Source organism: Mastigoproctus giganteus, chromosome 10, assembly GCF_048544385.1.
Source record: "Mastigoproctus giganteus isolate SK-2022 chromosome 10, ASM4854438v1, whole genome shotgun sequence".
In the NCBI taxonomy this organism is placed as follows: Eukaryota; Metazoa; Arthropoda; class Arachnida; order Uropygi; family Thelyphonidae; genus Mastigoproctus; species Mastigoproctus giganteus.
The window spans coordinates 84,912,404-84,930,314 of NC_143584.1; positions in this window are offsets into that span (position 1 = coordinate 84,912,404).

The window sequence follows — 17,911 nt, forward strand, 5'->3', positions numbered from 1 at the left end:
TAGCTCGTGTGTGTGTGTGTGTGTGTGTGTGTGTGTGTGTGTGTGTGTGTGTGTGTGTGTGTGTGTGTGTGTGTGTGTGTGTGTGTGTGTGTGTGTGTGTGTATTGGGGTGGCTCCCAGGCATAAGCACATCTTCACCTTGATAACCTATAGAAACTACATAGCCGACCTAAGAATTATTTAGAATAAAAATGTGAGCTGGGACCTGGTCAACAAGGAACTGTTCAGGCAGGTGGATGGTCGGTAATGGTCTGGGGCGTGTTCAACTGACACACATTGGGACTTCTGGTACATCTAGACTCATCTCTTCTGAACGTTCCAGGTTACGTGTCCATCCTTCCAGACCTACATCCCTTCATGGTCGTCGTGCACCCACAGGGCAATGGACTCTCCCAGCAGGACAATTTCCTTCCCCACAGAGCCGTGGTGACCAGAACATGGTTCGAAGAGCATTCCGCAGATTTTACCACCATTGAATGGCCTCCCCGTTCACCGAACATGAACAGTGTGGAGCATATTTGGGAAGCTGTGGAAAGGTCCGTTCGAGCTTTGGATCCTCCACCCAGGAATACGACGGAATTATGGACAGTGGTGCAGCAAACAAGGATGGAAATACCTGCGGAACGCTTTCGTGAACTAGTGGATTCAGTGCCTCACCGTGTGACTGCCCTTATCCGGGCGAAAGGTGGGCCTATCGGTTACTGGGTAGGTATCCCATGATTTCTGTCTACTCGGTGTATTTTGGCAGAAGCATTAGATATCATGTTTGTTGCTATGTGCTGATTGGAGTAATGAGAGTAATATGGCGGATGTGCAGAAACGAAATGTTCTGGGTTTGTGAATAAAACGTGTTACTTTTGATATATATTTTTTAAACATTAATGCACGAAATGTAACGCCCTCCCATCTGATCAATGATCGCCTATATGGATTCTGTCAGTATCGAGCCACTAGTGATATACTGGATTGTTACGCATCTATGAGAATTCAATGGAAAAGTTTGGTGCAATTCAAGCAGTTGCTCTTGACATTTCAAAGGCTTTTGATCGTCTTTGGCATAAAGGTCTTCTAAATAAACTTCCATCTTATGGATTGCTGTCTGTTTTATGTAATTGGGTTTTTCAGTTTTTTTTCTGACCGCTCGCTGCGGTGATGGTAGATGGCTCTCCTCTTCTAACTTCTCCATTAATGTTAGTGTTCCTCAAAGTTCAGTTCTTTCTCCAACTTTTTTTCCCTGTTTATTAATAAATTTCTACCACTGACTGGAAATCTCATCCATAGTTTTGTTGATGACAGTACATTGCATTTCACTTTCCAGTTTCAGAAACCTCGCCTTGCACAAACAGTTTCACCTTCTCGAATGTCCATTACCAATTCCTTAAATGTTCAGCTCCAGGTTTTTTCCAGTGGGGAAGACAGCTTAGTTGATTTCAATCCTAAAACTCAATCATGTCTTATATCTTGCTAAAAAGTATTCTTCTGCTGCTCCTATGCTTATCTTCGATAACACTCAGATTTCTAAACATGGTCATGTACTCGTATCTCTATTAAAAATTACGTTGACTTCTAATGTCTCGTGGCATAAGCACATCTCAAATATTGCTTCCTCTGCATCTAAAACACTTGGTTTTTTCTCTCGCTTTTGCCGTTACCTTTCTTCCAAACAGCTACTCACTCTGTAGAAATTTCAAATCCGCCCTACCATATAATATTATTCCCGCATCTTGGGCATTCCCTCCCCCCCCAAAAAAAAACTTCTCCCAGGCTTAAATTCCATTGAAAAGAGAGTAGTTAGGTGCATTAGCATTAGTAGAGGTATATGATGCAAGAAAGCAAGCTTATACAGCACCAGCCAAGGAAAAAACCCCTTCCCATGTCACCCATCCATTCGTTCCAAATATTTGTCTAGTTCTGCCTTGAATGTATTTAAGTTATCAACTTCCACAACGACAGATGGAAGTTTGTACCAGCAATCAACTACACGCTGGCTAAAGGAAAATTTCCACACATATATATTCTACAACTGTCTTTCCTCAATTTCAGTTTATGTCCCCTCAGGTTTGTAATCTGAGCAGCGGAAGAATCCCATCAACATTAAGCCTGCTCAAACCATTCAAGGTCTTATACACTGGTGTGCAAAAATTTAAGGACCAGTCAGATTTTCACCTGTAGCTTCTCATAGGAGTGGCCTGGATATGGGAAAAGCATACCAAAGGAACTTCATGAGGCACAGAAATGGCGAAGGAAACAACACCGACCCAACAACGGAAACAAAACGGTACAGAGGAACTTTATTCAAAAATGGCAACATAGTACTGGCTGCCATGATACAGATGCATCACTACTAAAGATGGAACAAAGGGAACAGGTGGTCCTCAGTAGGAGATATGGCTACCCCAAATGTGGATGCACGCTTTGCACCGTCTCTCCATACTTAAGAAAAATGTTGTTGACAAGTTCTTGCAGTAACATCGTCCATTCCTCTGTCAGCGCCATTACGTCCACACCCACCAGGGTGTGGAGGTACCGCTAGGCGTCTCCCCAGAGCGTCCCATATGTGTTCGATGGGATTTAGATCGAAGGAACAGGCAGGCCAATCCATACGAACAATGTACTCACTTTCCAAAAGCATATCGCAGCTGCAGTTCGATGAAGAGTTGCGTTATCATCCATAAACACGAAATCGGGGCCAATGGCACCTCGGAACAGACGCACATGAGGAAGGATTACCTCAGTACAGTAGCGTGCAGCGGTTACAGTACCGCCTTCCAATATCTGGAGTTGTATACGTCCACCCAAGATAACGCCTCCCCAGACGAGAACACCTCGACCGCCACATCGATCCCCTTCTGTGATGTTTAGGGGGTGATTCCTTGTGACAACCTCTTCCCAGATTAGCTGACGTCCAGAATCGCTGTGTCGCTAAATCTACTCTCATCAGTAAAGAGTACCTTAAGTAAAAATTTTGTGGTTGTAACCTTTAGAAATAGTGTTGGTCCTTAAGTTTTTCACACCAGTGTACATCCCAATTAGATCGCCTCGCAGGTTCCTAGTCTCCACACGCTGCAATTTTCAGAATGTATGCCTTTCTTCGTAAGAGCACCCTTTTGTTCACCTCACCAGCCTTGTTGCCGTTCTCTGTACTCGTTCTAGCAACTCAACATCCTTCTTAAAACGAGGCTTCCAGACCTGCACGCAGTACGCAAGGTGTGGCCTGACCATTGCCTTATACAGGAGGATAATCACCTCCTTATCCCTACTCGCAAAATTCTGTAAATCATTGACAAGACCCCATGACCTACTCGGGTAGCTTGTCTGCACTCCTCAGAAAGCTTCATATTGGGTTATTACTGGGTTATTACCCCCAGTAATTGTGTAGTCAGATATTTCGTTCTCCATTACCCTGAGTGTAACACCAACCAGTTGGCACATTTTTCTGGGGTTACTGCTACGCATATGCAGTACTTTGCATTTGTCAATCTTAAACTTCAGTTGCCACTTCTCAGCCCAACTGCCGAACTTTTCCAGAACCTGTTACAACAGCATACTGTCATTATTGTTATTAACAACCCTCCCAACCTTTGTATCCTGTGCAAACTGTGACATTAAGCTTGATATACCTTCATCAAGGTCATTGATAAATATACCAAACATCAGTGGATCCACACCAAACTTTGGGGTACACCACAAATAACATTAGTCCATGTAGACCAGTATCCATTGATTACCAGTCTCTGTCTTCTCCCATTCAACCATCCTTTTATCCATTGTAGCAACTTACCCTTAATACCATTCTGCTCCAAATTGTACAGTAGTTTTCCATGTGCTACAGTATCAAAAGCTTTCCTGAAACTCAAGTATATGATATCAAAATTATTTTTTGCATCCAGTTCCTTTGTAACCACATCATAATATCCTATCAAATTTGTCAGACAAGACTTTCCCTTAACAAACCCATGCTGTGTCTGAATTATTGCCTCAGTCTTGTCTAGATGATCCTGCAATGCATCTTTAACCAGTGACTCCATTATTTTACCCGGAACATAAGTTAGACTAACTGGTCTGTAATTACTCGTGTCTCCTTTCGATCCCCCTTTGTGAATTGGGTATACATTTGCACATCTCCAGTTCGTGGGAACCTCCCCTGAGTCCAAGGATGCTCTCATAATTATGGCTAAGGGTTTGCTTAGTTGCTTTGCCGCCTCTTTTAATATAACTGGATAGATTCCATCCACCCCAGGTGCTTTTCTTATGTTTAACTTCAACAATTTTTCCTCCACTTTGCTCTCAGTTATTACAAAATCGTTAAGTATCCTGCTACAATTTGATAACCTTCGGCCATTTCCAAACCTTAATAACTCCTCATGTGTGAATGTAGATGTAAAATATCATTCAGTTTGTTTGCTATCTGGGCAGGATCATCAACAGTCGATCCATCGATATCAAGTGGACCAATCAGATTCATCCCCTTCCTTTTAGAGTTTATATAAGTAAAGAAATCCTTGTTGTTTTTCTTAGCTTCTTTTGCCAAGTATTTCTCGTAATCTGCCTTCGCCTGCCTAACCTCCTTTGTGACCTGATTACAAACTAGCTTATATCTGCCATAGGCTTCTGAGTCACTTGATAATTTATATGCATCCCATGCATTTTTCTTCTCTGTTACGAGTCTCATTAGTTCATTTGATAACCATTTAGGCCTAAACCTTGAACAATATTTCTTAATAGGTATGAAACTTTTAGTAGCATCCACGATTAATTCCTTGAATGCTTCCCATTTTGAATTTACTGTTGGTAACATCTTCAGTTTATCCCACTGTACAGAATTTAAAAACTTTCTGAGACCACTGTACTCACCTTTACGGAAGCAAAAACCCTTTCCTTTACCCCTGATGGTAATTATATCTTTAAGTAAATCCCACATCAGTACACTGTGATCACTGCCACCTAGTGGTTCCTTTATCTGCAAATTCTTAATACAAGAATTTGATCACTGCTGCTAACCAGATCTTTCTCTGGTTTCCTCTCGAACATGCTGCTGCAGAAAACAATCATCCAATAAATCCACAAAAGTCTGACTAGTGTGTGAGTGACCAACCCACAAGTTCCAGTCAATATCTGGGAAGTTAAAATCATCCATTCTAAGACATTCTGATTTACTGGCCCCCTCTATTTCTCTGTATAATTGTCTCAAATATACAGAGAAATAGAGGGTGTCTCAAAAATACACGGTATAACTTCAGGAATGAGTTCCTCATATGCAGACAATAAATATATTTTATATCGACATAGTTCCAGAAATGCTTGGTTTCCGAGTTATTAACCTTAATGTCTTATCTCCCTCAGGTGATTTCCTTCATCACAAGGTACTGGTGGTTTTGCATTCCGACCACGTACTCAAATCAGGAGCAAGTGGATAAACACTTTATGTACGGTTTGGCGGACGGCAATGCTCTGGAGACTCGTCGTTTGTAGCACGAAGGTTCCCAGAACGAAGATGTCCAGACAGGAAAACGTTTGAACGTATCCATCGCCGCCTTTGTGAACATGGGACCTTTACATCTCGTGCTGCCGACAGAGGACGACAAAGATCTACGACTCCTGAAATAGAGGAGATTTTGGACGTTGACCATGCCACTCCTGGATTCAGGACATGCAGAATAGCAATGCAACTGGATGTTCAACGTTCGACTATTTGGAGAGTGTTGCGAGAACACCAACTGTATCCTTACCATCTGCACTGGGTACAGGCCTTGTCACCAGCAGATTACCCTGCGCGAGTAATGTTCTGCCAGTGGTTCTTGCAGCAGTGTGGTACAACTCCTCACTTTCCTGCCGTAGTGTATTTACAAATGAAGCACAGTTCACACGAGACGGAATCCGAAACTTCACAATCGGTATGTATGGGCTGAGGAAAACCCACATGCAATTCTTCAATCATATCACCAACAGCGGTTCAGCCTTAAAATCTGGGCGGGTGTTTTTGGTAATAAGTTATTTGGGCCCCTTGTACTTCCAAACAAACTCGCAGGGCAGGCGTACAGAAACTTTCTGGAAAACAACATGCCTGATTTCTTGGACGACACGCCACTGATCATTCGTCAACAAGCACACTTCATGCACGATGGCGCTCCCGCACATTTCAGCCACCTAGCCTGCAATTACCTGAATCGAAGGTTTCCTGGTCGGTGGATAGGTAGAGGTGGACCAACTGCCTGGCCTCCTCGTTCACATGATTTAAACCCACTAGATTTCTTCATGTGGAGCAATTTAAAGTCATTGGTGTATTCGACTCCGGTAGCAGAAGCGGAAACTCTCCGCAATCGAATTGTGGTAGATTGCGAGATAATACGAAACATGCCAGGAATTTGGCATCGTCTTCGCGAGTCCATGAGACGTCGACGTGAGGCCTGCATTCAGTAGAAGGTGGACATTTTGAACAATTACTATAAGATGATGTGAACAGTTAAGTGTCATAGACAGACCTTCAAAACTTGGAAACCAAGCATTTCCGAACTATGTTGATATAAAATATTTTTATTGTCTACATATGAGGAACTCATTCCTGAAGTTATGCCTTGCATTTTTGAGACACCCTGTAAATACGTACAATTAATTGATTCTAGTAATTAGTTATTTACACATAATAAGCAGACGATTTATCTGTTTTTCTAGATGAAAACTCAAATTTCTGTGCAGAAAAAACGTACAAGACTTGACCAACTAAGCAGCTACGGTGTGAAAAAAGATTATATAAGCAGAAACTAAAAATCTGGGTCCATTTTGACCACCTGCGAGTATAGCATAGATCCATCAATCTATTAATAATATATATTTAATAGTAGTCGTTACACGGATCTTAAAATTGATAATGGACTACTATTTGGGATCAATATGAAATGTATATTGAGAGTATTTAAAATTTATACAGAGAATAGAACTCTCCCAGCACGCACGCACTCACGCACATACGCATTTATGACACTGAAAAGGAGTTAACAATTTAAGGTCAATAATGATCACAGATCCATTAACTTAGTATTAACGCGAACTGATAGCAGTACTCAGAGAAAAGAATATTACAATTTCAGGACACTGCATTTGGCGCTTAACACACACACTCCCATTTGTGAGTGTGTGTGTTAAGACAGTAACTAAGACAGTATCACCATACTGTCTGCAAACCGCATGCATTCTTTGGTCGATCTGTCTGTCTGGACGAAAACCCCACATTTCTAGGAAAAAAAAAAAAAAAAGTACGACCTTCGCCTGAAGCCAACTACTCAGCCACCATGTGAAAAAAAACCCATAAAAATTCTTCGCACCATTGACGAGATTCGAGCTCATGACGTTACCATGTCTACATTGCTAGCTGCGAGGACCCAGAATCGTATATTTAAAATTATATTGATATAAATGAAGTCAATATCTGAAAGATGACTTTTATCTGTAGATGCAAGTATAACCCCAGTCAGGTGGTTTTCGTCCACCCGCCACCCCACTCTTCTCTCTGGTGAGGCGTTGGGCATGCCACACTGTCATCAGGGGCCATCTTCTCTATTGGCCCCTTTCTTCTGTTTCCTACCCTCCAGTCTTTTTGCCTTCCTCCCTTACTTTTCTCTTGCACAACGTTTTTTTTTTTTTTTTTTTTTTTTAGTTTATATATATATATATATATTTGTGTGTGGGTGTGGGTGTGTGTGTATATATATTTTTATATACACACACACTCATGCCCCCACAGGTCTAAATCTAAAAACATCAAAATTACTGCCCGACCTATTTGGCCCTAGAACAAGTTATCAGCGAACAACCCTACGCTCTGTTAAAATTACAACCGTTGCTCAAGAAACAGCGATCATCTCATTCTTAAATCTGGTCCTAGCCACTGAAATCCCAGGAAAGTAGGTGGCAGGACCCGCCAGAGTACTCTAGCTACAGTGGTACACCCGGTCAGCCTCCCCGTGGCATGGTGTGGTAACGTCGGGTCCCACTAAGGGCTCGGCGGCTAATAGACCGGAGGAACAAAGGGCACAACACAATATACAGCACATGACCCCCACACACTTCAAATCTCTGGCCCCGATACAATGTACACCCGCGGAGATGGGAGAAATCCCAGGAGCCGTTAGACACTAACATACCTTATACCTTATACCTTATAACCCCAGTCATTCGAAATTTTATAACATAAATTTAAATAGTCAACACATTAAAATATAATTTAAAAATTAAATCCTAATCCCTCCTCTCTCATTTCAAGCGGAGAAAGTAGGTTCCTCATGAGTTATTGTCGGGTTTACCACCCGGACGACATGTAAATCGGCTCATGAGCACACCTACGTACAGGTGTAGTACATGAGATAAAGATCACATCTGATACCATATTAATTCTGCTCGCCGTTAGCAAAAGTAGCCCCAAACAAACCAACCAAACGCTCTTGACCGTACGCATACACTTATAAAGCTTGAAGTCAGCACAGCCAATGCAGATCCCTGTGAAATCCCCTTTCCAAAAAAAAAAAAAAAAAAAAGAAAGAAAGGAGAATGTTTGTCTGCACACTCACAAAAACTCGCCTCCGGATCGGCGAGAAGAATTGAATTCACGTTTTTCTAAGTAGGCCACAAAGCTGTGGAGTAAATTTTAGTTTCCCACAGCAATTTAATAAGCTATTAAAATTAGCTAAAAGACTCCGTTGACAAGCTTCATCTAAAACGCCAGTACCCTATTACATTACATATATCTTATTTTTCATTATTATTATTTTTTTTTTTCTTTATGCGAAACTTAACCCTCTACAAAAGATGTTCTATGCTTACGCATAATGCTGAAGTGCAAATATCATGAGCGATTTCTCCATTATTAAAAGAAAAATCAAGCCATACAGTCGAAGGATAAATGTACAAAAACCGCCCCGATTAGAAATTTCTGGATTATATTTAAAAAGACAATGGCAATAACTGTGCGAGATGCTTCTTAGTAAGAACGTTTCGCAAGTCCTAACGATCATAAAAAAAATACATTAAATACTGTATTGTCAACAACACAGTTACTATGGAGAGTATTTTAAATGCTGTGTATGTTTATGTCTCTATATTTCGTGTCGCAAATGTTGGACGCAGGTACCAGCTACCGTGATTAATATTCGGAAACGTTTCAGTATAGGACAATGAAAATGTTGCGATACGTAAATAAAGTTCTATTTATTATTTATTTATTTGCATTGTATTTTTATTTTTTTTTTTTATGAACGATGACTCGGCCATTTCGTGCACAAGGATTGGAGCGCAAAGAACATACGGCTTACCCTCTCGCCATTGCTCATTATTTCTTAAGCGTTTGTTGTTTACAATTTTCTTTATTATCTCAATTTACGTTATTATTAGTTATTTTAAAATTAGACTTATTAACTGAATTTTCCACCATAAATCAAAAATAAAGAACTCTACAGCATTCCCCGTTTATCTTGATTTCGCACTACACATTTTCATTGTTGCACAATTTTCTTATTTAAACTAACTCAGCAAGACCATTAGTGTGAGAAGACATTGTGTCAGAATAAATAATTGAAATCTGAAAACCGCTTACGAGAATAAATAATTAAAATATTAAAAAAAATTAAAAATTTGGATGAACACACGAATTAAACGAAATTCACAGCTTTTCCTTTCGTTTAAATTATTTAATTAAACACTTCACGATTTTGCGTGCCATCCTTGCGCAGGGGCCATGATAATCTAAGGAAGGGAAAATCTCTGAATTTCGTTTAATTTGTGTGTTCATCCAAATTTTCAATCGTGATTTTAATTTTTTTAATATTTTAAATTTTTAATTGTGATTGTAGTTGTTTATTCTCATAAGCGGTTTTCCGATTTTAATTATTTATTCTGACACAATGTCTTCTCACACTCCCCGTCACCACCAAATACGGAGGATGCGGAAAGGTCAGGGAATGACCACCGCATATCCCGGAGCAATATGGCCTTAGTTGCTAATGCTCCTAAAAACCAAATAACAACAACAACAACTTCTCACACTCATGGCCTTGCTGAGTTGGTTTGATGTGTTTTTTTTTTTTTTTGAGGGGGGGGGGGACTCTCGGCTTTCGATTCCGTTGCGCGTTGAATCGGTTGTATCTCTATGAGTGAAAGAATTGTTTAGATTATTTTATCCGTTTATTTTATTTTATTCGTTACATTTGTAGAGCATTGAATGGAAGCATTGTACACAAAAGATTGAAGTAATCTCTTACTCTTGTAATATACAGTATTGTAACAACGTAGAAGTTATTGAGCCTTGCAGCAATGTGTTTTTATTAACAATTTTCTTATTTACGCTTAGAACAGAGCAGTCAGTATTACACACACTTTTTCTGGAAAGTGCTTGCTCGGTGAGTATTTGGACATCCAATTCTCAATGGATGAGGTTCAGAATTGTTCGTCAGTTGTCAACCAGGAATCTGATGATCAATTAATTCTAACAAATTAAGTCACTACCGAAAAAAAAAAAAAAAAAAACCTGCAATGAACATAGATGGGATTTAATATTTCTCGCTTCTTTTTATTAATAGCAAAGAACTCATCAGTCTCTATAATACTGTATTGTAATACACTATAATACAGTGTTGAAATACTTGGCTACTGCGTTGTGCTAATCAGAAACCTGCTTTTGACTTTCAAGCCATCTGAATTGCCTTTCCATTCTTAACATGCTTAGAAAAGTGTAATTTTCCAGGATGTTGGCAGATGAATATTTGGTCACAAAACCCGATCGCTACCATTATGCAAAGAAAAATAAGCGCTCAATCAGTACTGGTCTCCATACCCTCGTGGTAGTACAGTCGTATAATCACCGTCCTCCCGATGAGGAGAAGGGTGATGAATTTAATCACAATGGGGATAAGACCTAAATTCGATTCCCGTCAGTGACGCAAGGATTTTATGGGCTTTTTTCGCAACGTGGCTGAGTTAGTCGGACTCAGGCGTGGGTTGATTAATTTTATTTTCTTCCGGAAACCCGAGTTTTTTTTACCAGCAGCTTCTTCAGCTGTTGGTAGTTTAGTTGTCTGTGGGTTTTTCCGCTCAGTAACTTCAGCAGTAACGATTGAAATTTTCTCGGAGAACTCCACTTTTCCCTCTTGGCAAACCGACCACAGAAGACAGACAGTTACGCTTTTTTATTTCAAATTCCAAGGTGCGGTTTTTTTCCTTCCTTGTGTGAAATATTAAAGGCAGAAATGGTGGGAGGGGTTACTTCACGTATATAAAATATACTGAAAGGACAGAAGTTATGGGATACCTGGTTCTGGGCAACGCGACGCTGACACCCTTCTCGCTAGTGGACGAAACCACTGCCTGGCAGATATATAGATACACTGCATCACTGCATTCACATAGACGGTAATTCAATGTCAGTATGGATAAACGTAGTGAGTTACCCAACTTTGAAAGAGAGGTACCGGACGCATGTGTCATTCTATAGTGGAGGTGGTGTAAGTGTAAGTGTGTATTGTTGTCATACGGGACCAGGGGTTTCTCCCATCTTCACGTTGCTTTCATCGTGGTGAACCAGTTCACTGGGAAATGCCAGAGATTTAAAAGTGTGTGGGAATTGTTCATGTGTTGTGTTCTGTACCGTTGTTCATCTAGTCATTTAGCCGTTGGACCCCTATTGAGGCCCAACGTTGTCCCACGTACGCCCCGTGCGGGCAGACCAGTAACCCAGTAGCTGTAGATTCACTCTGGCAGGTCCTGCCGCTTAATTTCCTGGGATTTCGGCGGCTAGGACCTTAAAAAAAATAAATAAATAAAATAAATAAATAAATAAAATAATAAAAATAAAATAATAAACAAATAAAGAAAGAAAAAAAAAATCTGCGCTATCTTAGGGGTAATATCGCTTTGGTTTGCTAGGCCGAGTTTTGGGGGTAAGGTAATTTTATCATATTAAGTTTTTGACGTGTGGGGCTTTCGCTATGATGAAGGTAGAGAGGGGAGGAAGACCGGCGATTGGGGGGAAAGACACAAATATGGGGCCAATAGAGTAGATAGCCCCAGTTTTCAGTGGGGCATGCCCATGCCCCACCAGAGAAGAAGTTTGGGGATAGAGGAGAGGGACATAAAACGTCCCCCCCCCAAGGAAGTGGGAATAATAGGTGAAGAGGGCTAGGGTGCCCTCTTCAGATTGCCATCAGGCTGTTTGCAGCTGTGCTGCGTTTAGTCTGTTCTCTCTCTGTGCTGCGTTCTGTACTGTTTTGTCACACATGGGGCGAGCCCCGTCCTTGCTTTTCTTTTCCGTGTGATCAGCACTTTTCTTGTCCAAGTACTGGTCCCCTGCGGGGTTTCAGTTTTCTGTCACATTTGGCGGCGATTTTTGTCAATCTCTGTGTACCTTGCTCCAGCTTTCGCTTTCCCTACATATACAGTTTGGGTCCTCAACGAGTCCGAAGCCAAACAACTTCTCCTTGTAGGGTCCGTGTCCGGTTAATAGTGTTGTCATATGGTACCCTGGGAAGTACCACGGTGGCTGCTTTGGGTATATTTTCCGGAGGTCTGGTAGAAATCTTTTTGTTACTTTGCCTTTTGTAGTCTCTGTCCACCTTCTCTGCCAAAGATCTAGGAGGTGGGTCTGTAGCCTAATTTTTTTCGTTTTTTAGGTTGCCTGCAGGGTCAGTCAGTCGTGTATCCTTGGTGGGTAGCGGCCACTCCAGTGACCAGCAAAAACAATAGCCCGCCCGAACTGCCTCCAGGTCCAGAGGGAGCGCTCCAGCAAGTACCTGCAATGCTGGGGTACTTACCGTGCTGCAAGCGCGCGTTGTTGATAGCAGTATGGTCCTTTGGGTCATTTCTAGTGTTCTTTTGTTGCCTACCAGTGTCGTTTTTAGATACCACACCGCTGCTGCGTATGTGATTGCTGGCAGGAAGTTGTTTTATAGTAAAGTAGCAGTGTTTTTTTTATTGAGTACCCAATCTTTCCTTGTGATTCTGGTTACCAGTCCGGAGTATCCTCTGATTTTTCTTCTTATGTATTTCAGATGCGTGGAGGTGGTACAGAAATTGCACTGTCCCCTTCCACAATATCAAGAATGTATCGGGAATATGCCATTTCCGGAATAACATCTCATCGTGGACAGCGCTGTGGGCGGAGAAAGGTCGTGAATGAACGTGGCCGTCGCATTGTTTCAGCGGAGAGCGACAGTGGCACAAATCACCGACGACAGACGGAGGTGCCAGAATAGGTTTGGGAGCCGCCGTCCCACCAGAGTTTCATTGCTAACACCACGATTCAGGACTCTACGCTTCAACTGGGCGAAAGAACATCGGCACTGAACCTTGGATGATTGGAGACGCGTCTCCTGGTCCGATGATTCCCGTTTCCTGTTATTTCGAGCGGACGGGCGGTTGCGTATCTGGCAGAAACCGTACGAAGCTATGCACCTGTCATGTGAACAAGGAAATGTTCAGGCAGGTGGAAGGTCAGTAATGGTCTGGAGCATGTTCAACTGGCACACGTTGAGACCTCTGGTACGTCTAGACGCATCTCTGAACGGTCCAGGTTATGTCCGTCCTTGCAGGCCATCTGCATCCCCTCATGGTCATCGTGCACCCACAGGGTAATGGATTCTTCCAACAGGACAATGCTCCTCCCCCACAGAGAGTAGAATTGTCCTGCTGTGGTGACAGCATGGTCCTAAGAGCATTCCGAAGATTTTACCACCATGGAATGGCGGCCTCCCCGTTCATCGGACATGAACCTTGTGGGCATCTTTGGGATGCTGTGGAAAGGTTCGTTCGAGCTTTGGATTCTCCATCCAGGAATGTGAAGGAATTATGGACAGCGGTGTAGCAGGCATGGATGGAAATACCTGTGAAACGCTTTCGTGAATTAGTGGACTCAATGCCTCGCCGTGTGACTGCTCTTATCCGGGCGAAAGGTGGGCCTACCCGTTACTAGGTAGGTATCCCATAATTTTTGTCCACTCTGTGTTATACGCGTTATTTCGTATTTTTATATATTGGAAAGACAATCGAGTGATATACCTGCATGACAAAATTAACAGAAAAAAGTGTTTTTATTGATTATTTTATTGTGAACAGTGTCGCTGAAGGCGAATATTTGATAAAATAGGCATTCCGCCATGCAAATTTCAAGTATTAAATATAAATCAATCTACCACCGTACATAGCCGCACATTATGCAAATTATTCATGCCTATAAAAACACGGACTGCAATCACGTCACTTCATTCCCGTTTTTTTTTTTTTTTTTTTTTGGCTTGGTCAGTGGGATAGCCATATCTGCAGTATTCAGGATGGCAAGTCATCGTCGTTTAGATCAGTGCTTCTCAAACTATCTATAGTGAAGGACCAGTTTCTTTTATTTTCAATCTGTTGCGGACCGATACTTTTGTAAAATACAATAAAAATGAATTACTCTCAATTTTTGAACAGTTCGAGGACCGGCACTGGTCCGCGGACTACACTTCGAGTAGCACTGATTTAGATGATTCTTTGAGATAGCGGGCCGTTGGACGACTTGAAGCTGGGCAGTCGCTGAAGGGGGGGTAGCACGTTGGCTTATTGTGTCAGCATTGTCGTCTCTGCACTATGGAAGCAATTTCAGTAGATAGGAACCATTACAAGAATTGCTTGCCAAGTCGCCTAGGGCTATGTCAACTAGAACAGACCGCTACCTGGCTCTAACAGCAAGACGAACCCTACGATGAACTGTCATCAACTGTCTCTTGGGGCTGTTGCGTCAACAAATGAAAACACTCCCAACCGGACTGTGTTAAGAAGTCTCAATTGAAATGGACTCTACGGAAGGAAGCCAGTGGTTTTATCCCATTAATCCCAGACCACGCAGAGCTTTTCGAAACTGGTGCCATGAACATGTAACTTGGAGTTCTGACGAATGGGGTACAGTTCTGTTATCTGATGAATTCCGTTTTAGCGTACAAACAGATTCTAGACGTCATTTCATCTGGAGACAATGAGGAATATGGTATCTTCCCTTCAACATCAGAGGAAGGGTCAGAGATCACCGCCTCCACACTCATGGTGGAGGCGGTGTTCTCGTGTGGGCGGAATAATGATCAACGGCCGCACCCCTCTTCACGTTTTTGATATGAGTATCGTTACTGCGCAGAGGAACAGAGACAGATCCTCGAGTCCTATATGCGACCTTTTAGGGGCGCGGTTGGCCAAGATTTTCTTTTCATGCACGACAATGCTACTGCACATAGAGCTCAAGTGGTGGAGGAATATCTTCAAAATGAAGATATCTAATGACTGCCGTAGCCAGCACGATCACAGACTTAAATCCGATCGAACATAAATAAATACATTTTCTGTTTATATTGCAGGACGACCACACGGTCAGAGGAGTTCACAAGATAGAAAGAATACAAGGAACAGCACCGTATTCAGCAGTCACTGGCTTTAAACCCGATCACTCTAGGCACGTGTACTTGTGCACCCTAGTGCCTGACCACTCGACTACGGCGGCCTCTTGTGACCTTTTTCGAACATTTTGTATCGACTTCTGTAATATGACATTTTTGGTAATTATTATAGAATCCCTATAAATGTCCCTTATAGCTATCCGAAATTTCTCGCTGTCTCCTCATTTCCTCACTATTCTATGGTGCACCACTATACCAAATTTTGTGCGGCTTCTTCGCAAGCCGCACGAATTACACCACGTTTTTACGTGTTCTGTTAATTTTGTGGAGAAGTGTAGTTCCTCTTATTTTAGCTCTCTATTTAATATTAACATATTTCTTAACTCTAGATAACTTATAGAAGAACTGAGAGGGCGCGGATAATCTGATTGTGTGTATGCAATTGTACTGAACAGAGGAGCTGTTTAACATGTTATTCATTTAGCCAGTTTTTAGTTATTTGATTAGGAGTTCAGGAGTGGCGAATTCAGAGTATTCTCTGATGTTGATTTTATTGTAGGTAGTTCATCGGGACCGATTTGCGACATAAGGTCGTAAGCGATGTTTAACTCTTGATTTAGGAATTTTCTTTCTCAAATGGAATCCGAACCTTTTATTGGAGCCATCACTAATGAAAATCAGGTTTGAATAATAATATTTTAATAATTCAGAAATTAATAGTCCGGTCGTTTGGTGTGAATATCTGCATGCGTGCCGTTGTTGGTGCGATGTTACTTTACGTGCTTTGTCACGTTCGTATTCAACACTGACATGTCACTTCTCTGTATAATGGATTTGCTACTTTATTCGTGTTCGATTTTTGTATCGAGTTTTGGCCTTGCTTGCTCCGATTTGCCTGAAAACCTAGGCTTCAACTTTCGTTGTATTAAACATGGCAAGAGGGAAGTTGGGAAATTCTTATGGTTCAAGCTCACGTGACTACTAAATATGATGAACAGGTGCAGTTGAAACGCTCATGATTCGCAGGAGTTCTAGGTAGTTTTCTGCTTGGTCGAGTTGGAAATTATTATTTTTTTATTTTCTTTCGTTCGTGTATATACTGTCCGTTACGTATCTGTGCTGCGCCTGAGGGTGCACTTTGTTGTGAATCCGTAATATAAACATCGCGAAAATTACAATTTGAATATGTTTAAAATATTACAAGCAGTTTTGATGTTCTTTCTCATACCCCAAAACTAGTCTCTTCCTTGTGATAAATACAAAACTTCTGGCGTTGTTTGCCATGAAGGGTATTTGTTTTCTTCCAAAAAAAAGTAACATTTATGGGGAAAAATAAATGAGGATTTTATTTATTTAATTGCTATTTTTCTCTTCCGAGGTAATGGCTAACGAGATGTCACTTTCTTGTCTTTTTTTTTTTTGCAGCAATAACATTCTTTCACTTGGCGGTTTTAATAATTTGCCTGATTGGGTGCTTTGGAATGTCATGTATCGGAGATGATGTCCTTATCCGATAATCAGTTTGATTCTGGTTATTTTCCTTTTTTAATGTTTTTATCAAGTTTAAAAATGTACTAACTGTTGTATTCTTAAATCGTTCTTCAAAGTGTGTAGTATGAAGTGTCTTGTACGCTTGTTATCATTGGGATATTCAACCTTCTTCGACCTCCCCCATCCCCTTCTAGATTTTTTTTTTTTTTTTTTTAAGTGCAGTCTTCCCCTGTTTTTTTCGTGTTCTCAAATTGATCTAAAACTTGGTGGAATGATCGATTAACGAGGATATTAAAACTTCAAATGAAATTATTTTTTGTGTTCAAAAAATGTTCTTCGCAAGACACCTACAATTTGTATTGAAGCTCGCAGGTTGTTTTCAAATGCGAAGCGCTCTGCAATTTCTCAGGAGTTCAAGCTTGTCAGTCACTTTCTTCTGTCAGTCGTAGTGGATAATCCCCACCTACTAGTGCTGTACAAAAATTAATTGTACTTCACTTTTCTTTGTTTATTACTAATTTTTTACTATCATGTTTTTTACTTTCCATAAATACATTCTTGTTATTTGCTTATATGGATTTCCTGTTTCCTTTTCCTTATGATATTCAGTGTTGCAACTAATTTTGCATAATAGCTTAATTACCAAGGCCATGATGCGGTGGTTCTCTATTGGTCCACGAAGTCTTCACTTTACTTTATGTTCCCTGTGAACTCAGATCCTGGTACAGCCGAACTATTTGCACCCAGCCAATAATTAATAAAAATCATAGCAGACAAAATTCACAACACACTAGAAATGGGCAAACTAATTTAAGAATAAAGACTAAAGAAGGATATTTATATAAAAGAGCCCATGCGTTATTCCTGAAGTAAAAATGATAATCTATTGATACCAACGATTCTAATATTTGCAACTCCTTTAAGATTTTGCTCGGAAAGTTAAAACGAAAGTTCTAATTGCGAAGATTTTTCAAATTATCGAACTTTCTAAGCTTTACAGTGAAAGTGTTATGAACGCTA